Genomic DNA, 27720 nt, shown 5'->3' with positions numbered 1-27720 from the left:
CCCGAAAGGCCCGTACAGACCCCAGAGAGGCTGTACAAGGGAAAAACAGGATTTTTCTTATTCCGATACCGGAAGTCCCATAGACTTGAATGGGACTTCCGGTATCGGAATCGGCGATACCGATACTTTTTTTTAAGATCGGCCGATCCATTCCGATCCGATACTTTGAAGTATCTGACGGTATCGCTCAACTCTAGACATGACTGATATCTATTTTAAAGAGAGAGTAAAACAACACTCAGATAATAGTTCTTATTTTTTTATTTTTTTATTTTGCATCCAGATTATGCGTGTTAAACGTTTTCGATCCAATAATGGATCTTCATCAGAACTTCTCTAAAGGAATGAACAAATATACAAAAATAGAAATAAATCCATATTAATATGTATCACAATATAGAGAAAAATATATCAAATCTTACAATGCATGAATAGAAATGTATCTTTCAAAGAAAACAAAATCATGTCAAACAGTATAATATCTCATAGTTGGATTCCAGGTGCCAGTGATCTGTGAGACAAGGTGTATAGGTCAATATTAAGGAAATAACCGCTTTAATTTCCTATATAGCGAACATGAGAAGTGAATATTATAATATAAGGATATCATGGCCTTCCATTATCAAGGTGCCAACCGTAAAGTGCAGAGTGCTAATTATGCCTGGTGCGTGAATTCTATCTTTCCTAAAAGAAAGCAAAGAGACAGACATCAATTGCAGGTCCCATAATATGATAACATATGCAGAGAATATTGTTCTATGCTCATTGACAGTGGTGTGAGGGTGCAAGATCATATTTGATATCTATTTTAAATTCTACAATAGCTCAAAAAACGGACAGTATATTACTCCATACAGTATTATGGCCACCACATTGTGCGCCATACAGAATAATGAGCCCCATCTATTTCTCCATACAGAATAATTGGTCCAATATAATGTTCCATACAGTATATGATGAGCTCCACATAGTGGTACAGTATATGTTGGTCCTCCTAGTATGACGGTATCACAAGCAAAGAAAATCCAGTCGTCAGGTCAAACTAGCAAAATAGGATCAATTTTATTAATTTACGAGGGGCGATCCAAAAGTAATGATAATCGGTTATTTCTATTGCACACAGAAATTAAAATAAAATGTTTTCTTCTCTCTTAGGTACCCACTAGTCCAGGAAAAAAAAATCACTTAAATAGGCCACAATTCCCGGGAGCTACATTCATTTGAATATGAACTTCCAAGGAGTGAACATCAAAATGGATAAAAACGAGCTCAGAGCTGTCATCAAATACCTCTGCTTGAAAAAAATGTCTACCAAAGACATACACAGCGACTTGGTGGAAACATTGGGGGACTCTTCTCCTCCATATTCCACAGTTGCACGTTGGGCCAAGGAATTTAATCTGGGAAGAACATCGACGGAAGATGAACATCGCGAAGGACGCCCATCCACGTCCCTCAATGAAGAAAACGTGAAAAAAGTTGAAGAAGTTGTGTTGGCAGATCAAAGAGTGACTATCAGGCATGTAGCTGAGGTCACAGGGATCTCATATGGCAGTATTCAAAGAATTCTTGCAAAAGAATTGCATATGAGAAAGGTCTCCGCGCGTTGGGTGCCATAAATGTTAACCGTCGAGCAAAAGAAGAAACGAGTTGACATTTCAATAGCAAATCTCGAAAAGTTCCAAGCAGACAAGGAGAATTTTTTGTCACGTTTTTTGACCATGGATGAGACCTGGATCCACCACTTTGATCCCGAAACTAAACAACAATCGATGACATGGAAACGAGCCGACAAACCGACGCCGAAGAAATTCAAAGTGTCAAGCTCAGCAGGGAAGGTTATGGCGTCCTTTTTTGGGACGCTGAAGGAATTATTATGGTGGACTATTTGGAGAAGGGAGCCACTATTACGGGCTCCTACTACGCAGAACAAATAAGAAGATTGCGGGAGGCTATCAAGGAGAAAAGGCGCGGCAAACTGCGAGCTGGAGTGCTGTTTCACCAAGATAACGCACCGGCTCACAAAGCTGCAGTTGCCATGGCTACCATTCAAGAAGCAGGCTTTGAACTGGTGGAACACCCCCCCTATTCGCCAGATCTAGCCCCCCAGTGATTTCTTTCACTTTCCTCGGCTCAAGGAACACCTTCGGGGCAAGAAATTTGACAACAATAGCGACGTGATAACTGCTGTTGGGGAGTTTTTTGAGGGTCAAGATCAAGAATTTTTTTCGAAGGGAATTCTAAGTTTAGAAAAGAGGTGGACTAAATGTATAGACTTGTTAGGAGACTATGTAGAAAAATAAAAAATTTTTTTGACAATATTCATTGTGTTTATTATTGATTATCATTACTTTTGGATCGCCCCTCGTATATTAAAAATTGTACAGACAAAGGAGCATACAGTAGGGCTGGAAAATGGAACATAGCTGTTGTAACCACATGCAAGAAGCCCAGGGTGGGTCTGTCAGAGGCAGGTATGCATAATCATCATATTAATAGAAGTATAACACATCACTCCTCAAAATATGCACAATGGCAGACATTTACAGGGCACCCAAACAGGTATACGTGCCAAAGAAAAGCCTAACCATAGTCACACAATGAGCTCATAGCACAAATAGTGCACCATTGTGATTAGACTTTATACAAATACCTGATAGGGTATGCCTTTATCAAGGGTATAAGGTCCAAGTTATATACATGGTCTTTAAAGTGTATATCCCGGATATGTCCATTGCAGCAGCGCGGCCCCCCGATGACGTCACTTCCGCCGGATCACGCTCACGCGGGCAGCTGAGAGTCGGAGCTAAGTGGGGCCCCACGTGACCCGGATGCCAGCGCACCGCCAAGCTGCGAAACGGCCGCCACAACGAGACCAGAGCGCAAGCGTGTTGCAATGGAATGCAGGACGCACCATAACAAGTACTGGCAAAGTGTGGGCAATCATCAGGACACACCATATATGCACTATAAGCAGCATGGCCCACCAAGTAGCTGCATACAGTAACGGATATAAAATAGGAAAGTATGGTCGCATCTTACATAGCACCATAGGGCGCAAGCGCAATACAATTAAAGCGAAAGCGCACCAGTGAGTGCTGATAGAAAATGAACAGGTATCAAGTATGCACCATTTATAGACGGCCAGTACATAGATCTACTTATAATGGTATATTGTGTAGCTATCTCCAGTAAATATGAATATAAATACGGCCATAATATAAAGGGCATCATAACGCAAAATGACGACAATATGTGCTCCCAACACAATATTAACCTATCAACTGGTGTAGTGTTGAACAGAAGAAAATTTATCACCACATATCATAAATACAATCCCCCATCATCCAAGGCCCACCAGGCATATATAATGATATATACAGAAAACCCCCAACCAACTGTAAATGGTACAGCATCAATATACACACTAAGAAAATTACATATCATCTCACATAGGTCAAAGTAGTTCAACAATATAATCCAATTTATTAGGCAGTATATAAATATAAAAAAGTAAGTATGTATATCAAAACTGAGCCAGTAGTGTTCCAACCACAATCTATAATAATAAATGCCCTAACCAGCTTCCGGTTGTAACAACTTCCGTCCAGTTGTAACCGGTGACGTCACCGCACACACACGCACGTTAACCCTCAACACACCACACCGCCTCAACACACACTCCTCTCACCTTCACTCATGTCCACTCACTCTTTCACTCCACATACGTTCCTTTCTCTCACTCCGTTTCTCATACTCACACCGTCATCGTCGCTGCCCCGACATCTTCCTCCGCCGCCGCGATCCAGGATCCAGACGTTCTCCAGGCCGCCGACATCGGGATCCAAAAAGATGGCGTCGGCGAAATCTCGCGAGATTACGCCGACGCTATTTTGGATCCTGATGTCGCCCATGCCAGCGACATGTTGTTGCGGCGACGCCATCTTGAATATCGCGGGACTTCACGAAATCCAAGATGGCGTCCCGCAAGAACATGTCGGCGGCCTGGAGAACGTCTGGATCCTGGATCGCGGCGGCGGAGGAAGATGTCGGGGCAGCGACGATGACGGTGTGAGTATGAGAAACAGAGTGAGAGAAAGGAACGTATGTGGAGTGAAAGAGTGAGTGGACATGAGTGGAGGTGAAAGGTGAGAGGAGTGTGTGTTGAGGCAGTGTGGTGTGTTGAGGGTTAACATGGCAAGAGGTGTGAGGCTGTGTGCACACGCTGCGGATTTTGCTGCGGTGCCGCAGCGGATTTGGCCGCTGCAGACCCGCAGCAGTTTTTGCTGCGGTGTACAGTACCATGATTCCCTATGGGAATCAAAAACCGCAGTGCAGACGGTGCGGAATTTTCCGCGCGGATTATCTGCGGTTTTCAATCCGCAGAAAGAATTGACATGTCAATTCTTTCTGCGGATTCTCCTGCGGTTTGCCATCTCCTCTATTGAGGAGATGAAAAACCGCAGGGCAAAACCACAGAGCAATCCGCAGGTAAAACCGCAGGTCTTTTGACCTGCGGTTTCACCTGCGGATTTTACAAAATCCGCGCGGATGAATCCGCACCTAATCCGCAGCGTGTGCACACAGCCTTAACGACGTCGGCGAAATCTCGCGAGATTTCGCCGACGCCATCTTGCATTCGTGAAATTGCGTCATTTACCTCACGCCGACTTGCTGTGCGGACGCTTGGCATTGCCTGTACCACCATAACTACTGCTGCCTTGGTCCTATGCCTGTTTACTGCCGGTGTCTAATTACAGGGCTAATTTGCCTCTACCGCCATAACTACTGCTGCCTTGCTCCTCTGCCGGTGTCTAATTACAGGGCCAATTTGCCTATACCGCCATAACTACTGCTGCCTTGCTCCTCTGCCGGTGTCTAATTACAGGGCTAATTTGCCTCTACCGCCATAACTACTGCTGCCTTGCTCCTCTGCCGGTGTCTAATTACAGGATCAATTTGCCTCTACCGCCATAACTACTGCTGCATTGCTCCTCTGCTGGTGTCTAATTACAGGGCCAATTTGCCAATACCGCCATAACTACTGCTGCCTTGCTCCTCTGCTGGTGTCTAATTACAGGATCAATTTGCCTCTACCGCCATAACTACTGCTGCATTGCTCCTCTGCTGGTGTCTAATTACAGGATCAATTTGCCTCTACCACCATAACTACTGCTGCCTTGCTCCTCTGCCGGTGTCTAATTACAGGATCAATTTGCCTCTACCGCCATAACTACTGCTGCATTGCTCCTCTGCTGGTGTCTAATTACAGGGCCAATTTGCCTCTACCGCCATAACTACTGCTGCATTGCTCCTCTGCTGGTGTCTAATTACAGGGCCAATTTGCCTCTACCGCCATAACTACTGCTGCATTGCTCCTCTGCCGGTGTCTAATTACAGGATCAATTTGCCTCTACCGCCATAACTACTGCTGCATTGCTCCTCTGCTGGTGTCTAATTACAGGGCCAATTTGCCAATACCGCCATAACTACTGCTGCATTGCTCCTCTGCCGGTGTCTAATTACAGGGCTAATTTGCCTCTACCGCCATAACTACTGCTGCCTTGCTCCTCTGCCGGTGTCTAATTACAGGATCAATTTGCCTCTACCGCCATAACTACTGCTGCATTGCTCCTCTGCTGGTGTCTAATTACAGGGCCAATTTGCCTCTACCGCCATAAGTACTGCTGCATTGCTCCTCTGCCGGTGTCTAATTACAGGATCAGTTTGCCTCTACTGCCATAACTACTGCTGCCTTGCTCCTCTGCCGGTGTCTAATTACAGGGCTAATTTGCCTCTACCGCCATAACTACTGCTGCCTTGCTCCTCTGCCGGTGTCTAATTACAGGATCAATTTGCCTCTACCACCATAACTACTGCTGCATTGCTCCTCTGCTGGTGTCTAATTACAGGGCCAATTTGCCTCTACCACCATAACTACTGCTGCCTTGCTCCTCTGCTGGTGTCTAATTACAGGATCAATTTGCCTCTACCGCCATAACTACTGCTGCATTGCTCCTCTGCTGGTGTCTAATTACAGGGCCAATTTGCCTATACCGCCATAACTACTGCTGCCTTGCTCCTCTGCCGGTGTCTAATTACAGGGCCAATTTGCCTCTACCGCCATAAGTACTGCTGCCTTGCTCCTCTGACTGTTCACTGCCTGTGTCTAATTACAGGGCCAATTTGCCTCTACCGCCATAACTACTGCTGCCTTTCTCCTCTGCCGGTGTCTAATTACAGGGCCAATTTGCCTCTACCGCCATAACTACTGCTGCGTTGCTCCTCTGCCGGTGTCTAATTACAGGGCCAATTTGCCTCTACCGCCATAACTACTGCTGCCTTGCTCCTCTGCCGGTGTCTAACTACAGGGCCAATTTGCCACTACCACTTCATAACTACTGCTGGGCAATTACAGGGTCAATTAGTATCTGTTTACTCTACAATACTCCAGGATGCCTTCTTCACTGCCAGATAACTGCCAAATAGACTCCTTTACCTGTGCCAACATGAGTCATAACAAAAAGTATGCCAATGCCAGTGAAAGGAAAGCAGCTTTAGCACTACGACAAAAACAACGCCGTGCTAATGAGACTCCTGAGGAAAAACACCATCGCCTTGAGAAGATTAAGGCTTATAAACGCCGTCGCCTCACACACGCATCCCTTAACTCTAAATCCATAAGATTGGCTGAAGAAGCCTCTGCATGCCGTCACCGCCGACATCAGACGGCCTCTTCCTCATCATTATTATTAGACTCACAACAGGATGCTTCCACATCAGCATGTGGAACAATTTACTGCTACACTTCATCCCATATGCCGTTCACTGACATAACTAATCAGCAATCTGTTTCTGCCCTATCAATACCACCATTCAATACCGATGCACAGTATGCCAATGCCAGTGAAAGGAAAGCAGCTTTAGCACTATGACAAAAACAACGCCGTGCTAATGAGACTCCTGAGGAAAAACAGCATCGACTTGACAAGATTAAGGCTTATAAACGCCGTCGTCTCACACACAAATCCCCTAACTCTAAATCTATTACATTGGCTGAAGAAGCCTCTACACGCCATCACCGCCAACAACAGACGGCTTCTTCCTCATCATCTATAATAATAAATGCCCTAAGCAGCTTCCGGTTGTAACAACTTCCGTCCAGTTGTAACCGGTGACGTCACCACACACACGCACATGTTAACCCTCAACACACCACACCGCCTCAACACACACTCCTCTCACCTTTCACCTTCACTCACGTCCACTCACTCTTTCACTCCACATATGTTCCTTTCTCTCACTCTGTTTCTCATACTCACACCGTCATCGTCGCTGCCCCGACATCTTCCTCCGCCGCCGCGATCCTGGATCCAGACGTTCTCCAGGCCGCCGACATGTTCTTGCAGCGACGCCATCTTGGATTTCGTGAAATCCCGCGAGATTCAAGATGGCGTCGCCGCAAGAACATGTCGCTGGCGTGGACGACTCGGGATCCAAAAAGATGGCGTCGGCGAAATCTCACGAGATTACGCCGACGCCATTTTGGATCCCGATGTCGTCCACGCCGGCGACATGTTCTTGCGGCGACGCCATTTTGGATCGGCGAAATCCCGCGATAGTCAAGATGGCGTCGCCGCAAGAACATGTCGCCGGCGAGGACGACGTCGGGATCCAAAATGGCGTCGGCGAAAACTCGCGAGATTTCGCTGACGCCATTTTGGATCCCGACGTCGTCCACGCCGGCGACATGTTCTTCCGGCGACGCTATCTTGACTATCGCGGGATTTCACGATACTCAAGATGGCGTCGCCGCAAGAACATGTCGCCGGCGTGGACAATGTCTGGATCCAGGATGGCGCCGGCGGAAGAAGATGTCAGGGATCGTGGAGCAGCGGCGATGACGGCGTGAGTATGAGAGACGGAGTGAGAGAAGGGGTCGTATGTGGAGTGAAAGAGTGAGTGGAGATGGTGAAAGGTGAGAGGAGCGTGTGTTGAGGAGTGTGTGTGTTGAGGGTTAACATGGCAAGAGGTGTGATGTTATCACATCCTCCCGATGCGATAGCATCGGGCCATAATCTAGTCTAATATAATGGCCCAGAGGGGTTACAATCAATGTATACCAGTGTATACCACAAAAAGTGCATACATGTATGTATGTCGAAAGCACAAACATTACAAAACATACTAGAGGCCATGAATAGATACAGGCATAAATAACCCTGAAAAAACAGGGAATAGTAACATAAGTAGCAGACGCAGCGACGATTGCAGAATAAGCCAGGAAGTTGGTGGACACCCATGAAGATACAGTCATATGTAAAAGTTTGGGCACCCCTATTAATGTTAACCTTTTTTCTTTATAACAATTTTGGTTTTTGCAACAACTATTTCAGTTTCATGTATCTAATAACTGATGGACTCAGTTATATTTCTGGATTCAAATGAGGTTTATTGTACTAACAGAAAAAGTGCCATCTGCATTTTAACAAAACTTGACCTGTGCAAAAGTATGGGCACCTCAACATAAAAGTGACATTAATATTTCGTAGATCCTCCTTTTGCAAAAATAACAGCCTCTAGTCGCTTCCTGTAGCTATTAATGAGTTCCTGGATGAAAGTATTTGTGACCATTCCTGTTTACAAAACAATTCCAGTTCAGTTAAGTTTGATGGTCACCGACCATGGACAGCCCGCTTCAAATCATCCCACAGATGTTCAATGATATTCAGGTCTGGGGACTGGGATGGCCATTCCAGAACATTGTAATTGTTCCTCTGCATGAATGCCTGAGTAGATTTGGAGCGGTGTTTTGGATCATTGTCTTGCTAAAATATCCATCCCCTGCGTAACTTCAACTTCGTTACTGATTCTTGCACATTATTGTCAAGAATCTGCTGATACTGAGTTGAATCCATGCGACCCTCAACTTTAGCAAGATTCCCGGTGCCGGCATTGGCCACACAGCCAGAAAGCATGATGGAACCTCCGCCAAATTTTACTGTGGGTAGCAAGTGTTTTTCTTGGAATGCTGTGTTTTTTAGCCTCCATGCATAACGCCTTTTTGTATGACCAAACAACTCAATCTTTCTTCTTCCAAAATGTAACTGGCTTGTCCAAATGTGCTTTTGCAGACCTCAGGCGACTCTGTTTGTGGCGTGCTTGCAGAAACGGCTTCTTTCGCATCACTCTCCCATACAGCTTCTCCTGGTGCAAAGTGTGCTGTATTGTTGACCGATGCACAGTGACACCATCTGCAGCAAGATGATGCTGCCGGTCTTTGGAGGTGGTCTGTGGATTGTCCTTGACTGTTCTCACCATTCTTCTTCTCTGCCTTTCTGATATTTTTCTTGGCCTGCCACTTCTGGGCTTAACAAGAACTGTACCTGTGTTCTTCCATTTTCTTATTATGTTCCTCACAGTGGAAACTGACAGGTTAAATCTCTGAGACAACTTTTTGTATCCTTCCCCTGAAAAGCTATGTTGAATAATCTTTGTTTTCAGATCATTTGAGAGTTGTTTTGAGGAGCCCATGATGCCACTCTTCATAGGAGAATCAAATAGGAGAACTACTTGCAAGTGGCCACCTTAAATACCTTTTCTCATGATTTGATACACCTGGCTATGAAGTTCAAAGCTCAATGAGGTTACAAAACCAATTTAGTGCTTCAGGAAGTCAGTAAAAAGTAGTTAGGAGTGTTCAAATCAAGAAAATGATAAGGGTGCCCATACTTTTGCACTGGTCAAATTTTGTTTAAATGCAGATTGCATATTTTCTGCAATAAACCTCATTTGAATCCAGAAATATAACTGAGTCCATCAGTTATTAGATATATGAAACTGAAATAGCTGTTGCAAAAAACAAAATTATTATAAAGGAAAAAGGTTAACATTAATAGGGGTGCCCAAACTTTAACATATGACTGTATCCGGGTACAATACACCGTAATCAATGGAAAACAAATCTATAAAACAAACAAACACATAATTAAAACCAAATAAAAGTCTTGGATGCGGACAAACAGCTAAACACAGTGGACCGATAACTAGAGAAATGGCGAAAAGCTGAGGTTTTCATTCAATCCCAATGGCTGAACAGTATGGAGAGTCCAAATCTATCTACTTTCTCATTGACCAAGGCATTTGGATAAATTACCACCCCTGATATTAATGTCCAAAACATCAATTCTCCGAACTCTTGGAAGAGTACTATTGCATTGGTGGAACGGTTTAAAATGTTTGGGGATAGTTTTGAGAGTGGTTGTCTCGTCGTGTCCGTTGGCCGCCTGGATACCCAAAACATGTTCTCTAATGCGGACTTTTAATTGTCTAGTTGTCATCCCAACATAAATTAGCCCACAAGGGCAGGTAGCAAAATAGATGACATACCTAGTGGTGCATGTAATCCGTTTTTTGATTTTATAATTCCTTGTACCACTAGAATTAAAAAAAATCATTACACCTATCCACGTTAGGGCAGGCAACACAATGGCCACAAGGAGTACAACCACCCCCAGATGGAACAATATCCAAAAATGTCTGTGGCTGCAGGCCCACGTGATGACTCTTTGTAAGGAGATCACGTAGGTTCCTAGCCCGTCTAAACTTAATTGACGTTTGGGCAGGAATTTCCCAATTATGGGGTCTACCTGTAAAATGGGCCACGCCTTAGTTAACGCGGATCTAACACGATCCGAGTATGGATGAAACGTAGTAATGAATATACATTGATTCACTGTATCAGTTTCCATAACCCGCTTTCTATATAGCAGGTATTGCATGTAGAATGCTTCGCCCAATGGTAGGCCATCTTAATAATCCGCCTACTGTAACCACGCTCCAAAAACCGAAGTTTCAGTTCCTCCGCCCGCCGCTCAAAGTCCACATCAGAGGAACATAAACGTTGCAAGCGGAGGAACTGCCCCATCGGTGAGGCAACCATATGGCGCGGATGCCACAAAGAAGCGTGTAACAATGTATTGGTGGAAGTAGGCTTACGGAAAATGTCCGTATTCACATTGCCACTCCGATCTTTAAAGATTGAAACGTCCAGAAAATTAATTCTAGTTTTGTCCCATTCACAGGTCAATGTGATATTCAGGTCACTGTTGTTGAGGCATTCAATGAATTGTGCAAGGTCGATGGCCGTGCCTTGCCATGCGAACAGGATGTCATCGATAGACCATGTCCCTTTTTGGATGCGGTCTATCGACAGCACCCAGGCCGAAAGGAAGAGATCCCTCTCCCACAGCCCCAGGAATAGACTAGCATTGGCCAGCGCAAAGGCCGTGCCCATGGCTGTCCCCTGGAGCTGGAGGAAGAAGGACCCCTTAAACACAAAGAAATTGTGTGTGAGGGTGAACTTCAGCAGTTCCACTAGGAGTCCCCTCAAACCAATGGATAAATTAGAAGTTTGCAGAAATAATTGAACTGCAGCAATACCATCTTTATGTTTGATGTTCGTATAAAGGGACTTCACATCTGCTGAAACTAGCAGAGATTCACCCTCAAGACATAGGCCATCGACCTTGCGCAAAAGTTCCCCTGTATCCTTTAAATATGAAGGAAGAGCCGTAACAAGGGGCTGCAGGTGGAAGTCGATCCAATGGTTGACATGCTCCAAGAAGTTACCCCTCCCTGACACAATAGGATGACCAGGTCGCGCCCTCAGATCCTTATGAATTTTTGGTAGTAAATACAAAGTGGCCACAGTAGGCTCACTTACTATTAGTGCCGAAGCCAGTTCCTTGGTGATAATGTCGTCCTGTGTGGCCCTCTTTATGATGTTTTCTAATTGATTAGAATAAGCACTCAAGGGATTATACGTCAATTTTTTATAGCATACGTTATTATTCAACTGACGATAAGCTTCCTTTTCATAGAGCTTAGTGGGCCACAGCACGACATTACCACCTTTGTCAGCCGGCTTCAGTACCACATCAGGAGGACCCTGGAAGTGCCTCAATCTAGCACGTTCTTCTTTAGTCAGGTTGTCCTCCTTTGAAAATCTAGGGATCTGGGTAAGTTCCTGGGTCACCACCTGGACAAAAAGATCAACATTTGCACATGTAGCCGGGGGGGTGAACTTCGTGGACGCATAGAGGGAGGTATCTTACCTCCCTCATGGACATGCTCCACCGCCAACTCCTCCAGGGCTCTCAAGGCTTTTTGTTCCTCCTATGTGGGGAAAAGCATATTATTATCATCATTGAAAAAATGCCTCTTCAACAGTAATGACCTGGCAAAAAGGTTTAGATCTTTAACCGTGGCAAATATGTCAAACTCCGGAGTTGGTGAAAAGGCAAAGCCCCTACCCAAAAGTGATATATCAGAGGGGGATAATACATAATGACTTAAGTTAATTACCCTATTATCCCTTTTATCCAGGCCAGACTGATGAATATGTTGTCTCCTATAGGGATGGTAGGAATGATCCCGTAAACGTAGAGTACCCGAGGAAGCCGACATATCCGACTGTCCACTCACTGATGTAAGTGAGGTATTGGATGATGTACGGGGTAGATTCGGGTGGATTTTCCTCCACATATAGACTTTATTATTCTGATGGTCCTTTAGATCTCTATTGTATTTGGAGAATTGATTCTCCTGGATTTTCTTCACAAGGCTATCAAGAGATTTCTTTAAGTCATTATCGAATTGTTGTAATTTCTCTTTTGAACAGTCGGGTCTCAAGTTTGCTTGCATATCATCAATGAGTTTATCTAACTCACTGATATTTGAAGTATTCAAATTTACCAAAAGCTGCATAAGAATAAAAGAGCAGCTATTGCAGGCCTCCTCCCATTTCTTGATAAACAAATCATCCTCTACTGGGAAGGTGGGAGTCACACGGACCCTCAAGTCCCTGGGAATCATTTTATTAAGGATATACTTCTCCAAAAATATCTTGTTCCACCATAACTTGGAACATTTGATTACTGAATTTTTTACAGCCATCAGCTTATCGTCACACTCAGAGCTATCAGCACACTGTGTACCGGCCCCACTAGCACCGAGGATCTGATCCAATCGGTTGAGCCATACTTTCTCTTTGGCTCTGTAGTCCATTTCATCAGGAATAGAACCTGCGCATAACACAGCAAAGTATATATATAAGATGAATCCGATGAACATGACTGGAGGGAAAATTTAAGCAGATTTATACAAAGTGGAGACAAAATCCCACACAACCTCCATGAATAGGGACAGTAAATGACCAACTGTAAGAATATAACCACAAGCAAAAGAAAATCCAGTCGTCAGGTCAAACTAGCAAAATAGGATCAATTTTATTAATGATGAAACATAGCCGTTGAAACCACATGCAAGAAGGCCAGGGTGGGTCTGTCAGAGGCAGGTATGCATAATCATCATATTAATAGAAGTATAACACATCACTCCTCAAAACAGGCACAATGGCAGACATTTACAGGGCACCCAAACAGGTATAAGGGTTTAAGGGGTCCTTCTTCCCCCAGCTCCAGGGGACAGCCATGGGTGCGGCCTTTGCCTATGCTAATCTGTTCCTGGGGCTGTGGGAGAGGGACCTCTTCCTTTCGGGCCGGGTGTTATCGATAGACCACGTCCCTTTTTGGATGCGGTTTATCGATAACATCCTGTTCGTCTGGCAAGGCACGGCCATCGACCTTGCGCAATTCATTGAATGCCTCAACAACAGTGACCTGAATATTACATTGACCTGTGAATGGGACGAAACTAGAATTAATTTTCTGGACATTTCAATCTTTAAAGATCGGTGTGGCAATGTGAGTACGGACATTTTCCGTAAGCCTACTTCCACCAATACATTGTTACACGCTACTTCGTGCCATCCGCGCCATATGGTTGCCTCTATACTGGTGGGGCAGTTCCTCCGCTTGTGACGTTTATGTTCCTCTGATGTGGACTTTGAGCGGCGGGCGGAGGAACTGAAACTTCGGTTTTTGGAGCGTGGTTACAGTAGGCGGATTGCTAAGAAGGCCTACCATAGGACAAAGCATTCTACATGCAATCTCCTGCTATATAGAAAGCGGGTTATGGAAACTGATACAGTGAATCAATGTAGATTTCATCTATACTCGGATCGTGTTAGATCCGCGTTAACTAAGGCGTGGCCCATTTTACAGGTAGACCCCATAATTGGGAAATTCCTGCCCAAACGTCCATTAATTACGTTTAGACGGGCTAGGAACCTACCTGATGTCCTTACAAAGAGTCATCACGTGAGCCTGCAGCCACAGACATTTTTGGATATTGTTCCATCTGGGGGGTGGTTGTACTCCTTGTGGCCATTGTGTTGAATGCCCTAACGTGGATAGGTGTAATGATTTTTTTAATTCTAGTGGTACAAGGAATTATAAAATCAAAAAACGGATTACATGCACCACTAGGTATGTCATCTATTTTGCTACCTGCCCTTGTGGGCTAATGTTGGGGTGACAACTAGACAATTAAAAGTCCGCATTAGAGAACATGTTTTGGGTATCCAGGCGGCCAACGGACACGACGAGACAACCACTCTCAAAACTATCCCCAAACATTTTAAACAGTTCCAGCAATGCAATAGTACTCTTCCAAGAGTTCGGAGAATTGATGTTTTGGACATTAATATCAGGGGTGGTAATTTATCCAAATGCCTTGGTCAATGAGAAAGTAGATGGATTTGGACTCTCCATACTGTTCAGCCATTGGGACTGAATGAAAACCTCAGCTTTTCGCCATTTCTCTAGTTTTCGGTCCACTGTGTTTAGCTGTTTGTCCGCATCCAAGACTTTTATTTGGTTTTAAATATGTGTTTGTTTGTTTTATAGTTTTGTTTTCCATTGATTACGGTGTATTGTACCCGGATATCTTCATGGGTGTCCACCAACTTCCTGGCTTATTCTGCAATCGTCGCTGCGTCTGCTACTTATGTTACTATTCCCTGTTTTTTCAGGGTTATTTATGCCTGTATCTATTCATGGCCTCTAGTATGTTTTGTAATGTTTGTGCTTTCGACATACATACATGTAAGCACATTTTGTGGTATACACTGGTATACATTGATTGTAACCCCTCTGGGCCATTATATTAGATTGTGGTTGGAACACTACTGGCTCAGTTTTGATATACATACTTACTTTTTTATATTTATATACTGCCTAATAAATTGGATTATATTGTTGAACTACTTTGACCTATGTGAGATGATATGTAATTTTCTTAGTGTGTATATTGATGCTGTACCATTTACAGTTGGTTGGGGGTTTTCTGTATATATCATTATTTATGCCTGGTGGGCCTTGGATGATGGGGGATTGTATTTACAGTATGATATGTGGTGATAAATTTTCTTCTGTTCAACACTACACCAGTTGATAGGTTAATATTGTGTTGGGAGCACATATTGTCATCATTTTGCGTTATGATGCCATTAATAATATGGCCATATTTATATATTAGACTAGCTGAAGAGCCTGGCGCTGCCCGGGCATAGTAGCTAACTGTGGTTAGTTATAACAAATTATAATTATCCTCCATCCCATAGTCCCATGCCCATATACCCATCATACATATCCACCGTCCCATAGGCACATGCCCATTTATCCATCATACATCCTTCATCTCATAGTCCCATGCCCATATACCCATCATACATATCCACCGTCCCATAGGCACATGCCCATATACCCGTCATACATATCCTCCATACCATAGTCCAGTGCCCATATATCCATCATACATATCCTCCATCCCATAGTCGAGTGCCCATATACCCATCACACATCCTTCATCTCATAGTTCCGTGCCCATATACCCATCATACATATCCACCATCCCATAGTCCCGTGCCCATATACCCATCACACATCCTCCATCCCATAGTCAACCATTATGACATCATAATGAGCGGCGGGGCTTTATGACATCAGCGTCGCCATGACAACAATTGTGACATCATAATGAGGGGCGGGGCTTGATACGCAAACACTGTTTCCCCATTATGTAGATAGGGGCATTATGACATCATAATGAGGGGCGGGACTTGATGACATCAGCGTCGCCATGACAACAATTGTGACATCATAATTAGGGGAGGGGCTTGATACGCAAACACTGTTTCCCCATTATGTAGATAGGGGCATTATGACATCATAATGAGGGGCGGGACTTGACACGCGCACACTTTATCCCCAGTATGTAGACAGGGGCAAAATTGTTTAGTGATTTGGAACGCGCTGGGTTAAAATTTCACCTCACAACATAGCTTAGGAAGCTCTCGGGGTCCAGACGTGTGACTGTGCCAAATTTGGTGGCTGTAGCTGCGATGGTGCGGATGCCTATCCCGGACATACACACACATACATATATACATACTTTGAGCTTTATATATTAGATTTACTGGAGATAGATCTACTTATAATGGTATATTGTGTAGCTATGTACTGGCCGTCTATAAATGGTGCATACTTGATACCTGTTCATTTTCTATCAGCACTCACTATGGTGCACTTTCGCTTTAATTGTATTGCGCTTGCGCCCTATGGTGCTCTGTAAGATGCGGCCATACTTTCCTATTTTATATCCGTTACTATATGCAGCTACTTGGTGGGCCATGCTGCTTATAGTGCATATATGGTGTGTCCTGATGATCGCCCACACTTTGCCAGTACTTGCTATGGTGCATCCTGCATTCCATTGCAGCGCGCTTGCGCTCTGGTCTCGTTGTGGCGGCCGTTTCGCAGCTTGGCGGTGCGCTGGCTTCTGGGTCACATGGGGCCCCACGTGGCTCCTACTCTCAGCTGCCCGCATGAGCGCGATCCGGCGAACGTGACGTCACCGGGGGGGCCACGCTGCTGTAATGGACATATCCGGGGTATGTACTATTTAAAGACCATGTATACAACTTGGAACTTATGCCCCTTGATAAAGGCACACCGAAACGTGCGTCGGGGCGGGTGGTGCTGTCTGGCAAGGCTGCTTCACTCCCTATCAGTTATTTGTATAAAGTCTAATCACAATGGTGCGCTATTTGCACTAATAGCTCATTGTGTGACTATGGTTAGGCTTTTCTTTGGCATGTATACCTGTTTGGGTGCCCTGTAAATGTCTGCCATTGTGCATGTTTTGAGGAGTGATGTGTTATACTTCTACTAATATGATGATTATGCATACCTGCCTCTGACAGACCCACCCTGGCCTTCTTGCATGTGGTTGCAACAGCTATGTTCCATCTTCCAGCCCTACTGTATGCTCCTTTGTCTGTATAATTTTTAATATACATTAATAAAATTGATCCTATTTTGCTAGTTTGACCTGACGACTGGATTTTCTTTTGCTTGTGGTTATATTCTTACAGTTGGTCATTTACTGTCCCTATTCATGGAGGTTGGGTGGGATTTTGTCTCCACATTGTATAAATCTGCTTAAATTTTCCCTCCAGTCATGTTCATCGGATTTATCTAGTATGACGGTATGTCTGACGGCGAGTGGGCCCTCTCTCCGGCAGAGACACTTTTGCATACTATGAGGGGCCCTGTGCCACTGCTGTCGCCCACGAGTAGGACCCCCCCACCTGCTTAGAGAACCGACACTTTCATCTGCACCTTCCTCTGTGTCACCGTGTAAGGTGGTATAGTATGCAGGAAGGGGCACCTGAATTTCATCAGTGTCACATTCTGGCTCTGTAGAGTGTGAGGGGAAGGGAATGCTGTGTGTCAATGTACCAGCAGAATCATCTAGCAGTGGCTGTGCATCAGTGCACTCCATCTCCGATTCATGTTGGACTGGGGAATTTAGAATTTCACTTGATAACACAGGCATGGCCTGTGAAAAGAGCTCAATGGAGTAATCTGAAATGTGGGCTGCCGCATCCTTCACTTTTAGTGTGGGTGAAAGTGACAAGGAAAGGGGTGGTTCCTGACCAGAAGCCTGCACTGACGACTCTGTGCTTGCAGTTTTTATAACATCAGAACAGGATGCAATAGAGCTGGAGGCTGTTTCGGCAATGTAAGCCAAAACCTGTTCCTGATGCTCTGGCTTTAAAAGCAGTTTACCTACTCCCAGAAAAGGGAGCCTTAAAGGCCTTCTTGTGCCAGCTGATAACGCAGGCTCAACACCTCCTGCATTAGCTGCTATTGTGCTTTTGGCAATACCAGCAGATGCACCACCACCACCATCAGTACCAGCTGGCCCCCCCACACCCATGTCCGCCGCCTCTTCCACCATATGTAATAATTTTTGTGAAAATGGACTAAAAATACCAGCAGATATATGGTACTGTTTCAGAAGTGGACAGCTCTATACAGTTTAGGGATAATTGCAAATCTCTGTATATATTTCACAAGTCAGACACAGATGGTCACAGGCTCAGTATGGATTAGACAATAATATAAAAATTTGCAAAAGGGTACAGTATCACTAGATATAAGGTATATATAGTATAGTTTAAACATACTTAATCTCCGTATACATTTCAGGAGGCAAACACAGACGCTCTCAGGCCCAGTATGCATCCGACAACAATATCGAAAGTTGAGAAAGGGTACGGTCACCACAGAGGTACTGCACCTCATCCAAAGGTGTGGTAACCCACCCTCAGGTAAGGAGGGATCACCACTTAGGACTCCTAACCCTGCACTCAACACACACTAGTTAGTCAGTGCTTTCTGGGTGTACCCGGCGGGAGGATGGCCTCATCCCAAACTGACTAGGAAAGGGTGATGGGGGTTAGCATGGAAGGTAGGTACAGTGGGAGGAGCTTTGGTAGTGGAGTGATTGTGGGCATCCAATCAGAGAGAGCAAGCTGACAATGGATGGGTGGAGCTAGTCTGAGGTAAATGGATCTTTCAAGAGAGTTGTCAGTCGGTGACAGGACAGAGTAAGAGCAGGATAGCTGTGAGAGGGCTGAGGGTCAGAGAAGAGAGAAGAATCTTGTCCAAGCTCATAGACTGAAAGGAAGGGGTCCTTGGGGCACGGGAAGTGCAATAAGCCACCTGTGAAGCCCGTTTCTGGAGAAGGAAGGACCAGGCCTCGTTGGGGAAGGTGGCTCCTGAAGGTAGTGGAGAAATACAGGGCTCAGCTAGAAAGACGGAGGCTGAGGTAGCTTTAAGTGCCTCAGTCGCAGACGCATTCAATACTCAAAAGGCAGCAGTTGGAATAAAGGATCCCGGAGCCTGACCCACACCGCCCGATGTGATCCGTGGCTGCCGGCTTGGGACACTGTTTGCGAAGGCGCACAGCAGGAAGGAAGGGAAAGATTAGCGCAGAGACACGGCATAGAAAGGATACACAAGGAGGAGTCTTGAACATGTGTTCATGATTTACCTTGAAGTTTGATGGACCCCTCCCTCGGATGACACAGTACCAATCGTGTCATCATGCGCACAAAACTTTAGAGGAAAAACTTAAAAACTGCACCCAACTGTGTCCTTGGTGGCTTTTACAACTCGCCTGCCTCACACGCTACACTCACCATTACCTTCAATGGCTCACAAACACCATCTCAACTGCCCTGGGATACAGCTCTGCCCGTGGTGAGCTTCATCATCTTGGCTGCTTTAACACCGGCCCAGAGGATCTGCATTGCTGCGTCGGCTACCCTAGCCAAGTACCACGGGTGGCGTCACGATCCCCCTTTTCCAAATTATCATACCATCATCCCCCTCATCTGAACTATCATCTTCTTTATTGGACACCCAGGGCCACGGACCGGGTCCCAATCACCACGGTGACACACTTCCCCCTTAAAAGAGCCTAAAAGGCCCGGTACTGAGTAACCCCCGGCCCTGCGTGGCATTTCATTTTAACACCAGATAACAGGGATATATTGTATAGTTTCAACATTATAAAGCTATGTATATATTTGAGGAGGCAGACACAGACGCTGTCATGGCCAGTATGGATTCGACAACAATCTAAAAAGTTGAAAAAGGCTACAGTATCACCAGATCCAAGGTATATATAGTATAGTTTCAACATTCAAAATATCCGTATTTATTTCAGGAGGCAGACACAGACGCTCTGAGGCCCGGTATGGATTACACAACAATATAAAAAGCAGTAAAAGGGGAATGGATCCCAGGCGTACTGCTGTATACAGTGTTGGGGTCATTTGGCGATCTACATATATAAAGGTATTTCAAGAGTAGCACACAGCCTCTCACAGGCTCAGTATGGATTACACAAGAATATAAAAACTTGAAAAAGGGTAATGTTTTACAATCATTCAGCTACATACAGTGTTGTGTCATTTTAAATATCCTTATATTTTAGCAGAGTAAAACACAAACTCTCACAGGCTCAGTATGGATTACACCCGAATATAAAAATGAGAAAAAGTGAAATGTATTCGAAACGCACACCAGTATACAGTGTTGGAGTACTTTGAAATCTTCGTTTATATTTCAGTGTCAGTCTGCCAGTCCAGACTCTCTGCTAGAGGAAGGTAGATGGATAAAAGTACAGACGTAAAGTCAAGTGATTTTAGATGTTTTTCAATTAGTAATCACGGGAAAACCTCCTGGGAGAATCCGCAGAGGCGATGCTGGCCCTCAATAACTTTAACTGTGGATGCAGCTAAAACACAAATTAGTGAAGAAAGGGTTGCTGCATCGCAGTAGCGTCGATCCCATCACAGTAACTCGTCTCCATCAAATTGTGATCACGGAGAGCTGTAGACATGGTCCTCACTGCCTATCATGATCTGTCTGGTCACTTTGGAGTGCAAAACACAAGCCACAGGCCGTAGGGGATTCTATTGGATTGCCATGAGAGGAGACATTGAAAAATGGTGGCAGGAATGTCACACGTCTGTGACTATGAAAAATGTGAAAGGTGATCATAAAGAACCACTGCATCTGATTGGGAGTTGATGTCCATTACAAATGGTAGCCATTGGTAATCTCAAGGTAGAGGCCAGCAGCACAGGACCTAGCTACATCTTATCCATCATCGATCAGTACACCAAATTTGTAGTGGCTGTCCCTGTGACGGATTTAACTGGCCAGACTACACAACTGTGGAGCATGGAGAGGTAAGTATTGCAAGTGCTGTGTCCCTGAGCAAGCAGGGGGGAACCACTCATGGGTGCCGGTACTGGCACAGGGCCCCTCATAGTACGCCAGTGTGTCTGATGGCGAGTGGGCCCCTCCACCATCAGGTACACTTTATTGTACTATGAGAGGTCCTGCGCCAGTCCCGTCCTCCAAAGGGTGGGGCCACACACCTGTTCAGGGCAACAGCACTTGCCCGGGTGGGGCAGGTGGTGACCCTGGGCCTAGGGTGGGGGGCAGCCCATTTCAGGTGGTTTAAAAAATGGCATATGTGTAGGCTGGACTTTCAGCTGCTGCAAATGGAGGAATTGGAGAAGTCAGAGGAAGAGGACAAAAGCGAGCCTTTTTTTCTGGCAACCTATGTGTTATCAGGGGAGGGTGGGACAAAATCTTTTGAAACCCATACATGGTTCATTTTAATGAAGGTTAGATCATCAACATTTTGGGTCAACAGATGGGTCCTTTTTTCTGTCAGGATTGATCCAGCAGCACTGAAGACTCTTTCAGATAGCACACTATCAGCAGGGCAAGCGAGCTCCTGTAAGGCATATTGTGCCAATTCAGGCCATGTGTCCAGTTTTGAGGCCCAATAATCAAAGGGGAATGACCTGTGAGGGAGAACCTCGATATGGGAGAAGTAGTTTGTAACCATAGTTGACAACTGCTGTCTCCTGTCACTTGCAATCGATTCTGTATTAGCTGTTGTGTGCGCGGGACTTGAGAAATCAGACCACAACATGGTCATGAAACCCCTGTCTCCAACGCCAGTTAGGCTGTGTGCACCACAAACACCTCTTCCATTTTGCCCACTATGGCTCGCGGGAGAACAGGCTCCGCTGCTGTGTGCTGGGAATGCCTAAAACCACCTGTTTACCAGAGTTGCTTGTTTGTTAGCCAATATTAGCTCTAGGTTCTCCTGTGGCATGATGTTGTGTAATTTGCCTTTATAGCGTGGATCGAGGATGCTGGCCAACCAGTAGTCATCATCCCTCATAATTTTGGCAATGCGGGGGTCCCTTTTTAGGTTCCGCAAGGCATAGTCACACATGTGGGCCAATGTTACAGGTGGAAATGCTGCACTGCCAGTGGTGGGTGGAGGAGCAATTTCTGGCAAATCCACATCCCTCCTGTCATAGACACTGCTCTACACTTGCTCACAGAGCCAGTGCGAGTGTCCTGAGTACAGAAACAGTGCTAAAAGATACCTGTGGAGCAGGGCAGCAGAAGTGACAATGTGTGCTTCAAACTATTAGTCTCAGGGTCCAGTCAGCGCCGGAAAGTAAAGAGGCACAGGACCTGCGGACACTGAAATTAGCAAGCTGGCACAGGACCTATGGTCAGGTGACTGCAAGGGGGCGGGGCTTAGTGGCCTGCTTTCAGATATGACAGGACACCATAGAACAACTCAGAGTCAGGCAAAACGGAGGTCACAACAATACGGGCAAACGAGGCAGAGGAGGGACAAACAGATGGGTAGTCAGACAAAGCCAAAGGTCATACACAAGAGGGCGACGTGGTACCAAGGGGACGAGCAGAGAGAAGTCGGGTCACAAGCAGAGAGTCATACACGAGAGGTAGCGCAGTACAAGAGGGCCAGGCAGAACTCGTAACAGGGACAGAACCGGATCAAAACCAAACAAGCAAGATATCAGGCACAAGGCACACGTACTCACAAGGTCAGCTAACTCAGCCGAGGGCAGGAGTATAGCTGACACCGCACCTAGGTCCAGTGAGCATTAAATAGCCTTCCTCTGCCAGAGAGAGGTGGAACAATTAACCCCCAGTCTGATCAGGACGGGCCAAAGCAAAACCCCGTCCTGGATCATGACACCTCCAGTCACGCACAAACCCTGTACCTGACCTTGGCACGCCCACATGTTCTCTTGCCCCCTGAGAAGCATCCTCCTCCCAAAAATAATCATCCCCCTCATCCTCCTCCTCATCTTTCTCGTCTTCCTCCAACTCGTCCACGCCAGTTCCCTGACCAGACAATGGCTGACTCATCAAGGCTTCCCTCCTCATCCTCCTCCTGTTGCTGCTCAGCTGCAGACGCCTGATCCTTGATGTGCGTCAAAGTTTGCATGAGCAGACGCATAAGTGGGATGCTCTTGCTTATGATGGCATCATCTGCACTTACAAGCCGTGTGCATTCCTCAAAACACTGAAGGACTTAACAGAGGTCTTTCAGCTTTGACCACTGCACACCTGACAATTCCATGTCTGCCCTCAAACTGCCTGCCCGTGTATCCTCCCACAAATGCATTATGGCCTGCCTCTGTTCTCACAGCCTTTCAACCATGTGCATGGTGGAGTTCCATCTTGTATCAACGTCTATAATTAGTCGGTGCTTGGGGAGGTGGAGCAATCGCTGCAGTTTCTGCATAGGACTGGAGTGGACGTTTGAGCGACGGACGTGCAAGCACAGTCTTTGCACCTTATGGAGCAAGCCTGTTAACTCCAGATAATTATTGAGGAAGCACTGCACCACCAGGTTCAAGGTGTGAGCCCGGCAAGGTATGTATGTGAGTTTTGAAAGGGCTATGGTTGCCACAAAATTCCGCCCAGCCATGACTCAGTTTGTCCATGCAAGTAGTCGGCCAGTACCTCCGCGCTGTGTCTACTGTCACCCAAATACATCATTTTTAAAACAACCTGCTGCTGCTTACCACTAACTGTTCGATAGTGGGACACCTCATGTGCAACACTGACAGATGTGGATGGAGTGCTCGTGCGACTGCGCTCTGTCGATGAGCTTTCACTTCTGGAGGAGGAGGAGGATCGAACGCCTACAGCCAACTGTTTCCTACAATTAAAAAAATCCCAGAAAAAGGAGTTAAAACTAGATGATAAAAATAATTAAAGGCATACTCCAATAAAACTTGTAAACAAAAAAGAAAGAATAAGGAGCATCTAACACCATATACAAATAGTATTTTATTGAATATATTAATAAATTATAAAAAAAAAATCTCATTATTATTTATATAAAAATTTATTTTAATTAAAAATGTGAAGGACACAAGACAAAAGGTCCGACACAGTTACTATAATTACAGATCAGGGAGACAACCTCACAATATCTCTACATATACCAATAGTGCCAAACATATAGAGTCATTTGTGCCACTTTAGATATCTAATATATAAAGCTCAAAGTGTGTATGTATGTGTGTGTGTGTGTGTATGTCCGGGATAGGCATCCGCACCGTCGCAGCTACAGCCACAAAATTTGGCACAGTCACACGTCTGGACCCCAAGAGCATCCTAAGCTATGTTGTGAGGCGAAATTTTAACCCTGCGCATTCCAATTCACCAAACAATTTTGCCCCTATCTACATACTGGGGGAAAAAGTCTGTGCGTGTCAAGCCCCGCCCCTCATTGTGATGTCATAATGTCCCTATTTGCATACTGGGGAAGCAGAGTGTGCGTATCAAGCCCCGCCCCTCATTATGATGTCACAACGGTTGCCATGGCGACGCTGATGTCATCATAGGTCGCAAGCCCCGCCGCCGCTCATTATGATGTCATAATGGTTGACTATGGGATGGAGGATGTGTGATGGGTATATGGGCACTGGACTATGGGATGGAGGATATGTATGACGGGTATATGGGCACGGAACTATGAGATGGAGGATGTATGATGGGTATATGGGCTCGGGACTATGAGATGGAGGATATGTATGATGGGTATATGGGCATGGGACTATGGGATGGATAATATGTATGACGGGTATATGGGCACGGGACTATGGGATGGAGGATGTATGATGGGTATATGGGCATGGGACTATGGGATGAAGGATGTGTGATGGGTATATGGGCACTCGACTATGGGATGGCGAATATGTATGATGGGTATATGGGCATGGGACTATGGGATGGAGAATATGTATGATGGGTATATGGGCATGGGACTATGGGATGGAGGATGTGTGATGGGTATATGGGCACTGGACTATGGGATGGAGGATATGTATGATGGGTAAATGGGCACGGGTCTATGGGATGGCGGATATGTATGATGGGTATATGGGCACTCGACTATGGGATGGCGAATATGTATGATGGGTGTATGGTCATGGGACTATGGGATGGAGGATGTGTGATGGGTATATGGGCACTGGACTATGGGATGGCGGATATGTATGATGGGTATATGGGCACTCGACTATGGGATAGAGAATATGTATGATGGGTGTATGGGCATGGGACTATGGGATGGAGGATGTGTGATGGGTATATGGGCACTGGACTATGGGATGGAGGTTATGTATGATGGGTAAATGGGCACGGGTCTATGGGATGGCGGATATGTATGATGGGTATATGGGCACTCGACTATGGGATGGCGAATATGTATGATGGGTGTATGGTCATGGGACTATGGGATGGAGGATGTGTGATGGGTATATGGGCACTGGACTATGGGATGGAGGATATGTATGATGGGTATATGGGCACTCGACTATGGGATGGAGAATATGTATGATGAGTGTATGGGCATGGGACTATGGGATGGAGGATGTGTGATGGGTATATGGGCACTGGATTATGGGATGGAGGATATGTATGATGGGTATATGGGCACTCGACTATGGGATGGCGGATATGTATGATGGGTATATGGGCACTCGACTATGGGATGGAGAATATGTATGATGAGTGTATGGGCATGGGACTATGGGATGGAGGATGTGTGATGGGTATATGGGCACTGGATTATGGGATGGAGGATATGTATGATGGGTATATGGGCACTCGACTATGGGATGGCGGATATGTATGATGGGTATATGGGCACTCGACTATGGGATGGAGAATATGTATGATGGGTGTATGGGCATGGGACTATGGGATGGAGGATGTGTGATGGGTATATGGGCATAGGACTATGGGATGGAGGATCTGTGATGGGTATATGGGCGTGGGACTATGGGATGGAGGATAATTATTATTTGCTACAACTAACCACAGTAGTTAGTTACTATGCCCGGGCAGCGCCGGGCCACTCAGCTAGTCTAATGTATAAAGCTCAAAGTGTGTATGTGTGTATGTGTGTGTGTATGTTTGTATGTCCGGTATAGGCATCCGCACCGTAGCAGCTACAGCCACAAAATTTGGCACAGTCACACGTCTGGACCCCGAGAGCGTTCTAAGCTATGTTGTGAGGCGAAATTTTAACCCCGCGCGTTCCAATTCACCAAACAATTTTGCCCCTATCTACATACTGGGGGAAAAAGTGTGCGCGCATCAAGCCCCGCCCCTCATTGTGATGTCACAATGCCCCTATTTGCATACTGGGGAAGCAGTGTGGGCGTATCAAGCCCCGCCCCTCATTATGGTGTCACAATGGTTGCCATGGCGACGCTGATGTCATCAAAGGTTGCAAGCCCTGCCGCCGCTCATTATGATGTCATAATGGTTGACTATGGAATGGAGGATGTGTGATGAGTATATGGGCACCGGACTATGGGATGGAGGATATGTATGATGGGTATATGGGAACGGGACTATGGGATGGAGGATGTTTGATGGGTATATGGGCACTGGACTATGGGATGGAAGATATACATGAAGGGTATATGGGCACGGGACTATGGGATGGAGGATGTGTGATGGGTATATGGGCACTGGACTATAGAATGGAGGATATGTATGACGGGTATATGGGCACGGGACTACGAGATGGCGGATATGTATGATGGGTATATTGGCACGGGGCTATGGGATGGAGGATATGTATGATGGGTATATGGGCATGGGACTATGGTATGAAGGATGTGTGATGGGTATATGAGCACCCGACTATGGGATGGAGGATATGTATGAAGGGTATATGGGCATGGGACTATGGGATGGAGAATATGTATGATGGGTATATGGGCATGGGACAATGGGATGGAGGATGTGTGATGGGAATATGGGCACTCGACTATGGGATGGAGGATATGTATGATGGGTATATGGGCATGGGCCTATGGGATCGTGGATATGTATGATGGGTATATGGGCACGGGACTATGGGATGGAGGATAATTATAATTTTCTATAACTAACCACAGTTAGTTACTATGCCCGGGCAGCGCCGGGCTCTTCAGCTAGTACATATATATACGTATAGCATATGCTAAACTAGCATCCACACACAATCTATTTGAACAGTCTAAATAGTATAAAAGGTCTCACCCGAATGTATCTGTGTAACCGGTCACACCAAGCAGCCCCAACACGTGTTTCGCTTGGGCTTCCTCAGGGGGCTGTGCATAAGTCTATGTGTTCAGTCATATATATATATATATATATATATATATATATATATATATATATATATATATACCCCATACATCTGTATCAAATCACGGTATAACGAGCGGCGCACATGGATGAGTCACATAAGGTTAAGATCTATAAGGTTCCAGGTCATAGAACAATCACGTGACCACACTATTACCATAGCAACCTCACATGTCGTAAACAAAGGTCAGCTTGTAAATACCCACATCATCATGAACATGCTCAGTGGCGCATCTGAATGACACACGCAGGGCCGAAAAAGGACGTCCCCCCGGCCTCCAGTTTCGAAATGCGAGTGCACAGATCGCCTCATAGCAACTTGAGTCTCGCACCCCACACCACGGACGCCAGACGCAACATTCCCGCCCATACTCGTCACAGACATCCGCAC

At 45.6% G+C, this 27720-nt stretch overlaps 1 long non-coding RNA gene across 1 annotated transcript; it reads right to left on the bottom strand.

Moving 5' to 3' along the window:
* Positions 1 to 602: 602 nt before the first annotated feature.
* LOC141096672 (uncharacterized) lies at positions 603 to 27315 on the bottom strand. Its single transcript, XR_012233748.1, has 3 exons — positions 27222 to 27315; positions 23699 to 23835; positions 603 to 684 (listed from the first exon to the last, which is right to left on the bottom strand). It is a non-coding gene; the product is annotated as an uncharacterized lncRNA (long non-coding RNA).
* Positions 27316 to 27720: the final 405 nt, after the last annotated feature.

This window comes from Dendrobates tinctorius, unplaced genomic scaffold, assembly GCF_039654945.1.
Source record: "Dendrobates tinctorius isolate UK_male_01 unplaced genomic scaffold, ASM3965494v1 ptg000077l, whole genome shotgun sequence".
NCBI lineage: Eukaryota > Metazoa > Chordata > Amphibia > Anura > Dendrobatidae > Dendrobates > Dendrobates tinctorius.
The sequence above is the reverse complement of the archived record's forward strand: the minus strand, read 5'-3'. Positions and strand labels throughout refer to the sequence as shown.